This window comes from Tubulanus polymorphus, chromosome 1, assembly GCF_964204645.1.
Source record: "Tubulanus polymorphus chromosome 1, tnTubPoly1.2, whole genome shotgun sequence".
Classification (NCBI taxonomy): domain Eukaryota; kingdom Metazoa; phylum Nemertea; class Palaeonemertea; order Tubulaniformes; family Tubulanidae; genus Tubulanus; species Tubulanus polymorphus.
The window spans coordinates 6783406-6801489 of record NC_134025.1 but is presented as its reverse complement, the minus strand read 5'-3'; the positions used below and the strand labels follow the sequence as shown (position 1 = coordinate 6801489).

General features: G+C 37.0%; 1 protein-coding gene across 3 annotated transcripts in view; it reads right to left on the bottom strand.

Annotated features, from left to right (window-relative positions):
* The window catches only part of LOC141915243 (excitatory amino acid transporter-like), a 46672-nt gene extending 28942 nt beyond the window's left edge, over positions 1-17730 (bottom strand). Inside the window, exon 1 of one of the 3 annotated variants that reach the window (XM_074806711.1) lies at positions 17681-17730. The gene's annotated coding sequence lies outside the window, so the exon portion shown is untranslated. Of the gene's footprint in view, positions 1-10564; positions 10603-14379; positions 14517-17680 lie in introns of those variants that run through there. The other 2 variants (XM_074806710.1, XM_074806709.1) reach the window with 2 other exon arrangements.
* Between the last annotated feature and the right edge of the window lie 354 nt (positions 17731-18084).

The following is an 18084-nucleotide window of genomic DNA, read 5'->3' as shown; positions in this document are numbered from 1 at the left end:
GAACTATCTTCGAAAATGTTTAGTTTCCTCGACTGATTTTAGTGCGAATTCTAGTCCCAGGAGAGTCATCGGTTTAATGAAAGGAATTCCAGTGAAGACCATGAATAATAGATCTGGTTTCAGTACCAGTGGCACCATCTTGATATCCACCACATCTGCATGAATAATCGTTGCGAAGCCATTTCCAATACATTTACTACTTCTTTCAAGCCAGTTCAATCATTGACTAAAAATTGTGTTGCACAGGAATGAATGCGTTATAAGAAGTTTCATTAAATTATGACGTAAGACCTACGAGGAGTAGTCTGCGCAAAATTTACTAACTAGATAGATGCCGCCAGTCATCCATGTTTGATTTTTTTTTTTTAATAAATGGCAGGTGCATAACTACATATCATAGCAACGTTCCAGGTTCCATCAAAATACCACCAGACATAGAAATGTTCCGCGCAAGATTTACTGCACAGACGAACAGAGGACTGGATGACATCATTCAATTCATTATTCGCACTAACTATGGTAGGCAAGTGTATCGTGGATTTTTAGGCGCATCATCTTATGTGAGCTTATCTATACCGGGTCCCAATTTCTATCATAGCCTTTATAATCACAAATGATTTCAAGACTGACATGTTCCACCAGTGGTAGAGATCCTCCCTGGAGGTACACTCATCAAGTAGTTAAAGCCTTATTAGATTAGACGGTGAGTTGGTAAATGAACACACCGATAATGGGAAGAGACCAACTTATGGCATTAAACCTGTAAAACCCCTCTCGAAGTGCGCGAAGCTTTCATGCCATATTTTTACAGCCAAAAAGTCACGAAATACTAGAAATACTCGAGACATTTTATACAGAAAATGCTGAGAATGGATTAGTACTGATACAAAGAGGAAATGTTGTCTATCAATTCAAACAGATCTTGAGAGTTTAATTATACATTATATAGGATTGATGACTTATCTCCAGTAGACACGTTGTCAGTAAGCTGTAAGATTAATCGCAGCAGTGGATTGTGAGTGAACATACATATATATGCAAACCAATAATCATTTTGCTTATATTTGATACATGATCACGCATATAGAGTACGCACTATTTGGACTCATGTACTTCACAAAACCTCATTGTTACTACTTACTAAAACTCGCGATCCAGCAGAGATACAACGCACATACAGGTCCTGAAAGTGTTTCTCAAAAAAAGTTTGGCTTCGAGTCATGAACGTAAGACGACTATTTCGATCCAAAGGCGGAGGTGATTATAGTTCGCAGCTTTGCCCTATTACAACCTAACAAGTAATACCCGCTAAAATCCCGCAGGAATATCGTGCAAACTCGAAGAGATTACTTGTATAATAATGTGGCCACACGCCACAGAGCTAATAGCCACCGTATCTGAGAATTTAATTAGTCAAGGAAGGTCTCCAGAGTCGTAGCACCTTTCAGGTACCCGTGGCGATCTGATCCTCAATGATAATCAATAATCAATCCGGGTACATCACTTGAATCGCGACGTCAGAAGAATCATGCATCGACGGTTTGAAAAATTTACACCAAACGCAGTATTAGTTGAATAACAGACATAAGAAATATAATGAAGCAATCCAGACTGGTGGCAGCGATGAACTTAATTCTAATTTCATTAAGGATTTTATTACAGTAGATCCTTTTTAGTAACTTCGCAGGAATTGTTGGTTCAAGTACAGAATAGATAAACCTGTCTCAACAGTCGGACCAAGTTTCATGGAAATTCATCAAGAATTGCAGGCTGTATGGTGCCATCAAGAAATTCAAGTTAGTTACGATGGTGGCAACCCTGGCAGCCATATTAGATGGCAGTCTCCATTTTCAATACAACTCACTGGGCTAAATCCTCACACCAAGTTTCAGGGAAATCCATGTAGAATTGCAGGCTGTATCGTGCAAACACAGTCTCAAGGGGATGACGAACGTAAGATGTCTCTCACCGCCCCCTTTATAATCTGATTTGTACACTCCCAAAAAGGTAAAACATGCAACGTTCACTTCCACCAAAAATACATAAAGAGCATATTTTTGCTTCCATGCATAGCATTTTTCAAGATAAAATTAGATGTTTAACTACAAAACCCATCTACCCATCAAGTCAAAACATGTCGATAGACTTTCTTATTCTGGCACTCAGCATCATACCATCATTAAAATGATGCCTGCACAACAACGTGTGAAACATATTCACAATAAAAAAGACATTTCTTTGCATAAGCAACATGTTTGTGGAATTCAAAGCGATTGCTTTACTAAAGAGTGAGGAAGGAAAAGGGAACGTTGCGAAACCATTCAGCTATATTTCAAGTGAAACCCTCTACATCCCCGCTAGCCCTGGTATCTCGATTACGGAGACATCGTTAAAAATCATGATAATAAAGAGAAACCTTTTCGGAGGTTTCCATCAGATGAACTGCAAGTGTCATCAACTAGAAGTGAGCCAGTTAATTGGTCTGTAATTGACTAGTCCCCAGGCCAGTCAGTTTCAATATCTACTCCGACTATCAAACCCATTCATCTGTAAGCATCTACGTTTATAAGATAATGGATACTAGTGATGACCAACCAGTGATTCAATTGAACTTGACCCGGCTCGGGGATGATAGATGAACCACGAAACTCCGAGCATCACCAGAGGATATATGCGATAAACATAAACCAATAAATGAGTTGTTCTGCGCCACAAGTAAAAGAAGACCATCTCATGTGCATTAAATGGAAGCAAACATCATCACTAGCATTAATCCTCAAGTATAAAACCCTTGACAGAGATTATTTTCGCTAGTATGAAGGCTTCTTAGCCTTGGAAGCATTGATCTTTTGATTTTATAAGCATAATGAATTCTCTTCAGCTGTGACCACAGCATTTTCAACCTCACGGCAGAACAAGTCGAGTGCTTTAGTGACAAATTTCCACATCCCATCAAATCCTCTGAAGCTATTCAACAAATATATATCTTTCAACTGTTACATCCTTAGCTCCTCAGTTTCATGCAATAAAATAAACACAACCTTTCAATATCGACACGATCACTTATTTTTTAACCCTTTCAGTGCTGACTAATTAATACCCTATAGTGCTGGAGATAATTTGAAATTTTCTTTTTAAATTCCACCCTAGTGTGTTGAATAACGGGAATACCACTGAAGTGCGTCTACACCGCATTGCGGTGTATCGTTAGTTACTAGTATTTCACTATGTTTGACAAGTGCTGCCATTTTTCAAGAGAGATAATTACTAATTACTAATTACATCAATACACCGCAGTGTGGTGTACTAGCAAAATCTATCACTAATTTATACACCGCACTGCGGTGTAGATGCACTGAAAGGGTTAAGAAAGTCAACAGGTCATGTAGCGTTTTTGTCCGTACGCTTTGAAGCAGCATCATCGCCCAGTAGTATATCAATCGCTTACCGCAAACAGTTTTGTTGGATGCATGGAGCAAATCATAAGGTTGATTACATATTTCTATGGAGTCAGTGGTCCGAGTGAAAGGTTGTTACAATCAAGCATATCATGATCCGGTTTCCAAGTAAAGGTATGGTAACTGCAATCGATATTGCATACATCAACTCTGTGGTTTTACTTGTTAACTTATTGAAGCATGCAGTGTTTTATTACTCTATTGCCAGTATTTGCTCTTGGTGGAAAAATGAGAAATCAATTGCTTGATCTCTCGTGGAAATTGCTCGTATCAAACATAACTCATTTGCCAGCTGAAGCTGCCCGTGTTGTTGACATACTTTGGCTTCTCTTTATCTCATTTGAAGCAATACACTATAAATATTCACTAAGTAGTAACCAATTGCCCAGCTAAATGGATTATAATAATACTTAAAAGCCAAATGGTGTGACCAGATTTAAGCACCAAAGGGATGGAAGATCATTTTCTAGGGATTAGCTCTAATATTAGTGTTATCTGCTTTGCAATGGTCTTTTGGGTAGCACCCTGTGAAATATCAGAATGTCCATGGCTGCAAGATACTTGTTGTTCTCAGGGAATAAGACCTTCCTGTTATTCTCAACAACTTGTAGACATTATTAAAACCTTGCCTTGAACTGATTTATAACTGATTTTGTTACCATTCAAACAAACATTAATAACTAATTGAATGATATCTCAAGTATTACAGGTCAAGTCTTCTCAATTATGATGATAATAATAATAATTTATCTTTACTGATACAATTATAAGCATTTACAACGTAAATATAAGAACAAAGGGCCAGACGACGCATTCCTGGTTTGCTATAAATCGAATTCTGGTTGGAATTGGAATGTATCCTGCAGGCTTCAACTTCCAGTTCCGTAACAGTTTCATTTCTAGCAGTTTCATTTCTATAGCACACAATTACAATAACACTTCAACAAACATTGAAGAGATTGTAAATAATAAAATACGTGTGAACAACTCAATATTACCAAATTTATCGATAAATTTTCCATTCAACGCAAGTTTTATCGTATGCAGCCGGTAAGCAGAGTAGGTTTCCTTCGCGTTCGTGACATAAAATATTGGCACTTAAAAACCTAATATGCAAATTTATGACCTCACTTTAATGAAGGTTTAAATTGATTTTGAAAAAGCATAATGCAAGTGTTGATTATAGAGCGACGGAGTTGACAAGACGAATGGGGTATAATGAGGTAGACACCTCGAGCAGGTAACACTGATGACAAGTTTTATGTGCGGAATTAATTGAAAACGAAAGAGCTTAGCAAGATCCTCGTAATCCGATTATTAGATATAGTCCAACAATGGTAAAAAGACCTGAATTCAATAGTCATCCCTTTTACACGAATGAGAATTATTCAACATCGCGCGCACGTGAAATTTTACTGCGTCATTTATCACGATGACAAAACAACGAATGTTTTCATCAATCAAATGAGGCTGCTTCAACTTATCCCGAAAAAATACATTGATCATACATTAGTATTGTGTATGAAAAATCGCTCAATACCCAGCCTGTTACCAAACATACGATTACTGGGTAAATATAACTAAACAAATTGACTTACGTTCTCCAGATGCCATAGAAAATGTTCAGAATCAATCAAACCACAAGAAAATACTTGCGTAATTTTCTTTTCTACCACGGTCGTGAGGAACAATGGCAAGATCTCTGAACTCAAAAACTCCCTGAATTGATACACTCCGAATATGACTCTGAAGATACCACAAAATATAATGATAGCGAGAATAAAAAGAGATTGAAAAATGAATAGCAGCGAACAAAGAAACGAACATCAGTAAACCTACTCAAACGTTAATGAATTTTTTCCACTACCTAGGATGTATTGGTAACGTAAGTCCAAAGTTAAGTAAGATTTTACCACTTATTCACTCAACCAACCAATTGTAGGCAGATGTAGAACATGTAGCACAAGACTATGATCATCTCATGATAAGCAAATTTATTGGAATAAAAAAATGACAACAAAAAAATTATTACAACATTCAAACGATTGATAATAAAGAAGAAATAGTTTTCAATTAATCGGAGATTTTCATTAAACGCAAACGATTTTTAAGCGACTGACGGAATTGGATGGTAAACTACGGCATCGAGCAAAAACGTTATTGATCACCAGGGATGGGAGATTTTCATTTCGGGATTTAGCTGCGCAAGAAACTGATACGTAAAATTAATCCACCTGTACGAGATTGAACATCAGATACGAAACCGAACACTTGATATATCGCATTTTCATAGCGATGAGTCTCCACAACGGCGCGACGCATTCAGACTGTAATATGATCGAGGGCAGCGAGTAGACCTAATGGTAAATAATCGCTCACCATCAAAACTACATCGTAACACGCTGAAAAAAATGTGCATCTGTCGAGCCATTTTTCATTTCCTGAACTAATGCGATTCGAGTATAAGCCGGATATTGTTTAATCGGAGGAATAGACAAAACAGGAGTGCGAGCTCCAAATGTACACCGTATATATATATATATACATGTTAATTCTTACTTCGTTTACAATTTCTATTCAAATGTAATCAGTCCAAATCATCTACTTCTCTTAAATTTTAGGATTCAATTCTCCGAAGATGCGCCGAAATTAGTAGGCAAGACGAAATTATTCGAGAAGATTACCGTATTATGGGCAGGTTTCGCGCACTCGCAAGTGTCTGCACTAACTTCAGCGCCGCATTTCCCCCATTGTCACTAATTTCCTCTAAAACTGATTTTCTTCATTAGTGTCAATAACGATAACTCAACCGCCGCGACAGTATACCCTACTGGATTATCTATGGACAATTCTGTTGAGTTAATCGAATTCCTGCGCTAAAATTTGCTATCGTTAATCATTACTCAGACCTCACCGGAAACCGCAAGGGCTAAAACCTCAATTATACACCTCATATATGATCAGATATGGAAATAAATAACATTTTATGGAATCACAGACTAAAAATATGAAAGCATTGACAATATACGAACAGTACATAATTGCGTATATGGGACTCGGTAGATTATTTAAAAAAGTATGCTCCCATTTACTAATTTGAATAAATTTATCTGTCTACTTACGAAATTAGTTCATCGGAAGCAATTCCGTCCATAAAATATATTACAACGCAATCAGTCAATGAAGGTGGTTGGTTATGTTCATTGAGTATGATTCCGTATTGAAATATGAAAACCTGTGTAAATATACACATTATTTGCCTAAACAGGGACCTGAATTTAGGGCAGTATAGATTATCTACACTGATTTTTACAGATACTGAAATAATAGTAATCCTTTCAAGGTCATTATTGAATCTATCTAAACAGAAAATCTTGTCATTAAACCACAGCCTATCGTCGGAATGGCTTAGGTGAAAAATCTAGATGTTACAAACTATTGTCAACTTTCCTATGAGAAGAGATCTCACAACGATCAAGATACGAAGAAACAAGTTTCAGAAACATCTTTGATGTATCAATTTCTTCAGTTTCATCAGCACTAAAACATGAATGCAGTTGAAAGCGGACCAGTACAAGCTACGAAATATTAGCCCAGCCTTTTGTAGTGGGATTTGGTTTGACATAAATCACAAATGCGAGCGTCTTATCGGGGTCCTCCGAAATCTTAAAGGAACGGATGCTTGTTCATGCAATCTGAGAATTCTTGGGGCTATTTTTCCATCATTAAACGGGATCAGAAGTGAGGCAAACTATTGGAACAGCCACGGCCCGAGCTATACCAGACTGGTTTCGACACCTATGCGTAACGGTTCGGATTCATTCAGAATTATCAGATTCCATACGGTTCGTCCTAACTAGCTTCAAGCTGGACTCCACACGCCACTGAAGGAAATGTAATTACTGACCTTTGGCTTCTTTGTATATGGTTTCAGGGCATCATATCCTGTGATGGAATCGAAATGACAGAATATGAATATGAACGAAAGCTTTCTGTATCTAGTTGGTTAATCTGGCGAGGCAGATGAAAGAATAAATGTCACAACTGACGTTTCTGATTCCATTAAGTTAATGATATCTCAGTTACATTGTCACTTAGCCCAAAGTCTTAGTATAGATGATTTTATCCCGATTGCTAACACTGTACTGGGCATGACTGAACATAAACTTCACGGCTTTGCCGCATCAACAAGCAATTTACATGTCTCACATTCGTGCTTCGATACAGACCGTGGAGACCAAATAGCCATTTTTTTAATGAAAAAATAGTTTGCACACTGATTTATCAATTGGAATACTGACCGTACTGGGTTGGATGATTTATAGCGATCTGCTTTACGGATGACAAACAAACAACTTCAAAAACATGTTTGATGGAATATCGAGATTTCGGATACCACACACACGGAGTGTTCCAGCGATGTAAAATACTAATTGCGATAGCCTGTATATTATCTTGACTTATTGACACCGCAAAACAATGAGCGAATGCTAATGCAGGTTTCTCGAAAAGGCACTATAAGTCAAGTAGAAAATGACTTCTTCCCAATGGCCCTCTTCTAGAAGAAATGCTACGACAGCTTCAATGCATATACATAAGCCAAAACGGTCCATTATGGGTACTTAAACCCCATCAACCCATCAGCTTTACACTGAAGCAAATTGACATGCTATATTTAGTCGTTGAGATAGCACGCAGGATACCACTTGCCAGCTTTTTGCCACAATAAACTGATAAACCATCGTGTAAGTGGACATAATAGGATGCATTTCCTGCATAGGAATTTCTGCAACTCAGTCGTCAATGATAGATGTGGACTTTAATGAAACTTGAAAGTCAGTATTTTTTGGGCTTTTTGTTTTTTCTTTGCAATTCATTTCAATTAATTCAGCCACATTGGTATATCATAGAAAGTGGTATAAGTACAGGGGTGGATCTAGGAAAATTGGAAGACGGGGGCCCAGAAGAAAAAAGCCATTTCTCAGATAAAGCAGCCCCGCCAAAGGGCACTAGAGGGTCCTCCCTCGGTGTTAGATATTTTGAAGAATTACATAAAAAGTTATGCTATTTCCGAGAGGTTTTATACAATATATGTCATAACGAAAAGGAAAACTTCTATGGGAAGACTAGGATCCAGACCACTGAGACCACCTCTAAATTGCCCCTCAAGATTATGAAATGGTATATATCTATCATATATCTCGGCCTTTGCCACTAGCCGACGATGGCAATATCAATGTACCACTGCAAGAGGTACTGAAACATAGCGATGCATTTAGAATCACAGCTTGCCTATTGTACGAAGAACAAAAGCTGGTATCGTTGGTAGAATCCCAAATGTAAATGGATAATTGACAACGAACCTTTAGAGTATAATAGCTGGATAATGATTGCGACTGAGGTTTGTGGATGAATTAAAACAAATCAATGATTAATTGTTGGGTGCAAGTAAAATATACATCTTTAGATATATCATCTGATATCCATATAAATTCATGTGATTGTATAGTGCCACGAGCAAAATTACACACACAATGTCTATATATCCACCAGGGGTTTGAATTTCTCTGTCTGTTCTAGCAGTTTCTGCTTCTTGAACCATTTTGTAACTGGTAAGTGGGACCAGCATATTAGACCCAGAGCAAAATAAAATGCCGGATGCAAAAATATGTCTTGAAGTTTCAGAGCTTGTAGTATTAATTCCAATGCTTACAAACATTTTTCTTTTTCTCTTAATCGTCTAGGCTTTTGTTGTGTTCATCCTAGAATGTTAATTCGTGCATAACGGGTCCAATAACGTTTAATGATTTGATTTGATTTGAGCTACATGTATATATGTATATACAAAATGAATGCTCTCGGCAGTGGTTCCAGGTCCATCAGATCTGGAATATCAATACGCTCATAGACAAGGCTTGCAATGTAAGAGACAATAACAGACTCATTTCATAAGTTTTTCTGTATCAGATTCGTTATCATGTCCCACCACATGCATCAATCCACCTAATATCGACATTCATTCACTATCACACAAATGAGCAATTTCTAGATTAAAACAAACTCACTGGAGACTCGCTCTCTACTCATAAATTAGATATTTGCTCAATATGACCACACACACGCACAACCTGCGTTTATCAGGATACAGGTTTATCGTATAGTTCGTTTAACTCGACGAGAAAATTCGATTTTTTCTAATTTCGCGTATATCTGTGGGCGAAGTAACACCATCAATGTCATTAAGCGGCGGAAGATTTGTTGTAAGGAGTTCTGATGATGTTTCGGTAATGTTTGTTATAAGAACATGATCGACACCCCGAAGACATAAATCTGTAGTCTCTCTCAGAGCCCGGTGTTCGTCGCTATTCCGTCTTCATTAATGACATCAAGTGACACTTGTTGGAGATTTGATATTACAACGGCTAAAACGCACTATTGATAACTAATACTGCATATATTACAAATCCATATCAATCTTGTATCTGAACAACTTGAGGTTTTAAGCGACGTAAAAGGAAAGCATCACTAATAAATCTTCATCTTAACTCTAATAGCACTCTAAATATCCATTAAACTGACAGTATATATAATTGATCCCAAATTCATAGATTTCTTCGAAAACATTTCGGATATACACATTATATAAGTCATTTTGCAGCCGAGCCAAAAAAAGCGACATAAAATGAAATTGGCAACAAACATCAAAAAATTTGTTTTGATGGAAACAGGCACCGTAACAAATTTCAATCACGCATTTTTTCTCTGGTCTAAGATAATTCTGAGTGGGAAAAAAATATCACCAATTTCGCCATATTCAAAGAGTTAAGGTATAACGTTAATGCTTCGACAGGCTTTCCTGTAGAATATAATGCCAAATCAAATCAGGCTGTATTTGATAGCTCAGAAACAGAAAAAATTAAGAAATCAAGAAAAAGGGTTTCATCTCGTATGATGTATGTTGTTCACTATTACTAATATATGTCTGTAGATGTTCACATTTGAAATCAGTTGCCATGAGTAACTGTACTGATACATAAAGCCTATTTCTCCCCAGTGAACAAATTTGGTAAATTATAAATCCATAAAACAGTAAATACAATACATACATTCCCATTGAATTTCCATGTAGAATCTTCAAAACAACACACGGTATCAATCAGTTTTGTACAACATTTGACTAATCAAAATATCGATAACTTATCAATAAATTCTTCGAGGTAAACAAGAAATAACAACACGCAAGGAATATCAAGCATCACAGGTCTGAACTGTGCCTTGAGACAGAAGAACTAGAGTGTATGAGATGAAGGAAACTTTCTTTGATGTGACAATCAATAATGCAACAGTCTTTGTAGCATCTGAAAACACATTTATATTGACTTCATCGTTTCTCAACAGCTTCAAGAAATGAATACGCACAAAATACCACTGAAGATTACCGAATCATGGACATTGAACAACAGTCCCGTGACACTTGAATCTATCTAACGCATATCTACAGGGCAGTCACTGCGTAAAGTATGAATAGATTGCATTATCTTTAAAAAAAGAATAACTAGCTCATTTCATGTGTGGCTCTAATGTCAGTGACTCTCGAGAAAAAGATAAGCTTATCTTAAGAGGTGTGGTGTATTTACTGTCAGACAGTGTCTAATCTCGTACCCTCAGTCAGCCATAATGTTGAGATGAGCATCTATGCTAAATGAGCTAAAACTCAAGATAACATCAATCTCCGGTTTGAATGCTGAACGTCCCAGTTTCAATACCTAAATCCTAACTGAGTTCGCACCAAGATCTGATTCTGATTGTTAAGAACACTCACATCACATTGTTAGTTTGAGTTGTCAATTCAGCCAAGACTCATTTGTTGGGTCTCAGCTACACCCCGGGTCACCTGAGATCCACGATCATTTTGAAACGACCACTTATATAACTCGAGCATGTGACGTGAACATCACTGTTCATTAGCTACGACCTTAAGATCATTCGTAATTACACTCGGGTCACATAAGATCCAATCCGATCCTCATAAGAAATAGAACATATATTTGATCCTTACGATCAACTGGTCCGCAATTAGTCTTAACAATCTCAAGTACACTCATGTCACAAAGATTCCCAGACTGAAAAATCAGCCACTGGTTGCCGATTCCTCAAGATTTGACAATCGGGTCGAATCGTATGCGATCTGAACTAGGCTTAAGAATGAATCTCTTCCAATACAGTTCCTTCATATTTGCTTAGTTTAAAAATACTACATAAGATATATATTTCCGACATGAAAATCTTAGAGTATATATCGAATTCTAATCATGCATATAAGATGCCTTTTCTGGCAGAAAATTGCCCTTTTGGAATAATGGCGCACCACATGAAAATTCCTGCCTCGAAAAAATCGTCAGGTACGCGTTATATTCATTTCATGTATCCAGATTAGTGCAAGAGTTGGATATACATAATCAGAATAAAGCAGACATAAACCTAGTAATTATACACTAGTTTCCACAGCATGAACTAATTAATCTATACGAGCCCCTGCATCCAACATATTTCCCTTTCTATATGCAATGGGAATGCAATTTATTTCCGATACATAAACGGTTCAGCTGGCATCGTTCCAATTCGCGGCTGCGGGTTTTTGTAAATAATTCTTTCAGGCCTGAGATAAATTATCAAATATAATCAAATATTGCAATATCGACGCGTTGATTAGCGACGAATAATTGCAATCACGGACGCCGCAGCGTATATCGCATCTTTTCCAACGGTCGCCCCGATGAAAGTCGCGGCCTAGAAATCGATATACAATCGATTTTACCTTTACAAAAACCGGTGAATGGACGAAACGACGAGCTTCATTTGAAACGCGGTAAAAACCGAACGACAATAGAACGTCCCAAATGGAGATGAGACAATAACCGACGGGGAAATCATTTTAAACAAATTTTCCCGCCGCGAGGCTTGGAAAATCGCTATGAGCGCAAATATCAAAACAGACCAGGCATGTCTGAATTGTGTCACATCGGAAATTGATGTTATCATAGTAAGACACGTTATGCCGCCGATGCACATTGAAGAATAGCAGGAAATTCCTGGACCTAGTTTATGGACATGTACGTACATGTTCATGTGCTGCTATTAACCATTCACATAAAATTTCTTATCAAAAGTTAGTTATTACATATCTTTACTATAATCTATGCTAGGAGTCTTAAAATCATTATTCCATTCATTCAGAAACTTTGTCAGAGCTTCGTCAAATAATATGCTTTGAAATACATATTCGGGTATCAGTGTGGTTCAACAGCGAATGAATAACCAAGGTTTCATTTCATGCTGCATAAATGTCAAATACAGCAATGGATTCCATTTCCGGTAAGCAATGAGGTCAGTTACTGATAAACTTTGATCGAATCAGATAGATATTCAAAAGCACACAGAGATCAAAGCTGTCAATAACATAGTGGAACATAAGAGACAGCAACTGAAGCAGCTATCAGCAGCTTGGTTTTAAACTAGATGCAGAGTTTGAAAAATTTGATCAGTATCAATTATGAATTTTGAAGAGAAACCATCAATTGAGTAATTATAAGCAGCCCATGATGATATCCAATTCAAATCAGTAATTTCCCCAATAGCACAAATCTATCAGTGCCAATATCATTTAACAAAATGCTCATGACATCCATCAATGCTGCATCATAACATCAAACGCATCAGGAAAAGTGACCAACTATAAAAGTCAAGGTCACAGCAGAATCAAGGGTTATATATCCCGGCAGGGCTAAAATAGTTTTGCACGCCCACATGCCTCTGGGAAAGCAGAGCTAGATTATCGAGAAGTAGTCCTTAATACGTAATGCAGCAGTAACAATTACCAACGAAAAGTACTGAAATTTATCGAAGTACGGAAATAATCGAGAACATGAATCTGTACCAGGAATCAGTAACACGTACATAGTTCAAATCTGAAGTTTTACATTCAGTGTGTAATACCGTATTTACAAAGAGGGTAAATACCAACCGAGATATTCTCAAACATCAATCATCAAATATACTTTAGCAAAAATAATTGAGCGTTTTTCACATTATTAATGGCAGTAGCATTTAATGCACAAATAAATTATGCATAATTATGCGATCGTTTAACCATTAGGTCAGCGCGACTATGTGGGAATCGGGTTTACAAGAGAGTAAGCATTATTATTAGGTAGAGCTGCCAATTGTTTATACATGGACGTACATAATATACTAATAACTTCTCCGCTGCTGCTTGTATAAATACTGAACTCGATTATTATGAAAAGAATGACCCGATATAGCAAAGGACAGTAGTCCGGACTTGAGATGCAATAAATGATGAGCTGACCGTAACCTTTACGCTATACTGGACAATAGTGTTACGGTATATATTCATATGCAACTGATAATCTTACAACAAGATTGGTTTATGATTCTCGCATATATAATTTAATAAATGAAATCGACTTACATCAAACTGAGTATGATTAAATAATGCGATTATGTAACGTTTTTTTCGAAGTCCAAATGAGATTTGTTCTTTGATTCAATACCAAAGATTGTAAATGAAGTATTTAAGTGCACAGAGAATTGTTTCTCATTACCCAAAATTCAGAATATCTTGAGGCAGGTTTTATATCACGCTAAAATCAAATAGTTGAATGACTGAATTTCTTCACTGGAACTTTTGAGTTTTCAAGTTTCTTCCTAATAGTAAGTACCATTGCCGTGCTATTCTATGAAGTGCAGAAACCAATTGCACAATCATAAAACTGTCAAATATCATTGATGCAACCCTTTAGCAATTGGCTAATGAAGTTTTCAACTTTTTCAAAGATACTGTTACAAAGATTTCCAAGATGGATAGGATCGATTAAAAAAAAAGGATAAACCAACTTACGGTCGTAACGAACAGTTTTCTGATGAAACTGTGTAAATCACTGAACTCAAAATTGCTGACCAGTCGATGATACACAAGAGATGATGTTGATGAGTGCTCAGAAACTGGAGAACAATTGTAACAGAGTGAGAGTTGTGAGACAGAGAGCCACGTGATAAACCTGTGGCAGCAGAGCGCGTCACAATGTGTGAATTCTAGTTACAGCCCGTTCTCAATTCGAGCATCGTAACTCTCTCTAGTGACAGTCGACGAAATAGCCAACCAAAGGCACCGTTTCATTACCGTAAGTAACCGGGATTTGGCATCCCGTTGTATCAAATAGTGCATATTGGTTAGACCTATATAGAATTTCTGCAAGATTGGGAAAGTGTTGAAAATTTCCATTAAAAGCGTTAAATAAAGCGCTAGAATCTAAGCTAAGAACCAAAATATAACTTAGGCCTATGTTGAAACATATGATATCTTTTTTTACTTTTTCCAAGTCTTTTATTACGGGTGTGATTACGGATGGATTTTAATAAATCAGAGCAAGAATGAAATTTATGAAAATTCATTTCAGCACCCCATCCCTTTTACGAAAATACCTGATAAAAGTATATGATTTAGAATATTTATTAGGTACAATTCACATATGTACCGACAGCCGAGCATTAGTGAGTTTATACACGCTGAGTGTCACCAAATAATAATAGAAAAATTCCTATTGCCAGATAATTAACTTTTTCCTATTTCACACATTAAATACTCTCATTTTTATGAAGAGCGACCATCATCGTTTTGATTAGAAAAGCTTTTATATTGATGGTAGTTGCTATGGTACCGGCAGTTCATGGAAAAGTAACCAGGCCTGACGTTAATGGCAATTAATTCATGAAATAAAAACTCCCCACCAACTCTAGATTCATCAGGAAAACAAGGAGAGCCACATTAAACGTGACCAGTTGACGGTAATGACTTTTACAATCTCCTCATAATCACGTTTTATTCAATTGCGAAAGTGCCATCGGTTTAGCTAGATATAAATTACTCATCTCCGCAACTGATATTTTGGTTCTCGAAAAGACAGAATTTAAAGCATCTCCTCCATATGTATTTCAGCTTATATCGATCCATGCGCTTATAGTCGTCGCTTTTGTCGGCGTAACACTTAACAAAAGTCGCATGTTCCTAAGACGGGCGTGTCTCTCCGCGATTTCTTTTGACAGACTTCGAAGTATTGGCATTTTAATTTTCCTGTCGACTCTCTTCGCAAAGGGAAACTTCTATCGTGGCAAATTATGCAGCGAGAAGTTGTGAACATTGTCAATATTCTCTGCTGCAGTGACACTTCAGGTAACAAATACTGAAAGCTACAACATGAGAAAATGTGTCATGAAATACAAGCCTTAATAATAAAACAAGTGGAACGACAGGCCATGTAATGTATACACCGCATTGCTTTGAGCTCCATATTCTTTGCAAATGAAAAAATCCATATATGTGCACTTTCGCATTCTAAAGACACTAAATCGTAGATAAGAAAAAAATAAATGTGAGCAACCATTGGAATCATAACTATATCATAAAGATTAAGTTCAAAATACTTTATGGTGAACATAACTATTTGCTAGTGCTCTAGTAGTAGTGAAGCAGTCATCTAACGTGTTACTGCAGCTGGACTTGTCTCGGGCATTTGTTCTCTCGGTACCACTTGGTATTCGAGGCACCAATGCCAAAGCTCTTCATATCACCCTGTTGGTGCAGGCCTGGTATCTTGAGCTGCTAGATGCTGTGGACTCAAAGCACGTCAGTACTGGGCATTCTGCGAGAAGCTTCATGTGACATCCTTCTGTCTCTCTTCTTGGAGAGAGCTTATTCATTGGAGATTACATACAATGCTTCGATGGAAATCAGATTGTAGGCCCACTTTGTATAATCAACTAATATCGAGTGTTTAATGCAATCGCTATTTTACAGGCTCAAGACGTCACCGGTTTGAATAAGTAAAATTCGCGTAACAAGGCGAAAACACACGGGAATTGCAGTAACTCTTTAATTAGAAATCAATAATTTATGGTTTAATTCCAGGCCAACAATCACGACTTGCACGACATGCAATTCCATCACAAAAAGTCATGCAGCCAATATACAACTTCAATCATAGTTCAAGGAAATCCTTGTAAATCACATGGGATCGCTTAAATATCAACGATATAATCTTTCCAATAATAGAACGCAATAAATAATAGCAAGATAGATCTAATCAGATGAGTTTCACAGAGCATGAAAAGTCGAGATACAATTTTTTCTCAAAACTGCAACTTGTTGATAAGTGTTCTCAGAAAAATTTTGAAAACAAAAATCAAAACCTATTTTATCTCTAGCAGCCCTCCAGTTAACAACACTAAGAGAGTAATAAACCAGCAGAATCTTAAAGAAAACATATCACTGCATCATAACGGGTTTAACTTGTCACTTCGCTGAAGTATGAAAATGTATTTCAGGTAGATCATAGGTAGATACATCATATATTGAGTGCAATTAAGAGTGAGAGTGATAGAGCAATTTTTCCATAATGAAGAGTTAAAATTGGCACAGAAATCAATATCTATATTAATGCTATGCATACTATTGAAACGCATTCTTCGTCACTATGAGAACTTAACTTCAACTTAAAAGCATAAAAGCTTTCCCCGAGCTGTGTAAAACCAATATGGACCAGCATCGTTGCTGCGGCCAGGAAATATTCTACGACTACAGAGGTGGTTCCTCAGTTACCAGTAGGCAGTACTCTGGAGGCCTACTGCATTTAAATTTCTTCGACATTTCAACTTAAGTTTATTTTCATTTTTGAATTTAAGGGGCCTAAAAAACATGTTCAAATTTCATTGAAAAATTAACGTATTTACATAAACGTAACCAAGCAAGCATATTGACTATTGATTAATTGTTTTGCTAACCAGTCTGTGTCGCCTTTCAGCATTATCATAGCTAAGCAAGAAGTTTATCTAAACCTACTGCTTTTTTAAACGACTTAATTCGGTAAAATTAAAATTAATCAATACATAGTTAGTTAAGGCAGGGAAAAGCCAATGGCAATAAATGACATAAAATTTTTGGAAGGGGGGTACCTACAAAACACGTCACACTCACATCGTCATCCACTGATGATCCAGAACAGAAGTCGGAGAAAAAAGTGCGATGCGCCAGACATAGACTTTTTTGGATTTTATATATTTCCGTCCATCAAGCGCTTTATGGGTTATGGGTTTACTAAACGCGACAAAATTCATCCAGATATCGAGGACGTATCCGAACTTACCAAGGCAAAGTGAACGTATTGACGAAGGTGGTCAGGATGCGGAAAAGAAGTCGAAGCGTGTTAATTTAAAGGACCGCCATTATGATTGCCTCCACCTTTTCAATGATAACGCGAACTCGCATGCCACAGTCTGTGTAAGTGTAAATTCAAGGTAAAGGGTAGAGTCCAGTAAATTCATCAAGCCACGAATTAAATGTCATAGGAATATTGTTTGTATTTCGGTGTTTTGTGCTTTACATTATTTGAATTAATGCAGAAACAAAATCCGTCTCACGCCCGCCTCCCTCCACAAATATTACGTGTCACTGACGCACATTTTTGCAGTGAAATATGCAACAAGATCAAAAACTATCTACGCCGAAATGATGTGGGAATGAATGATGGACTGACATGGAGTCCATGCC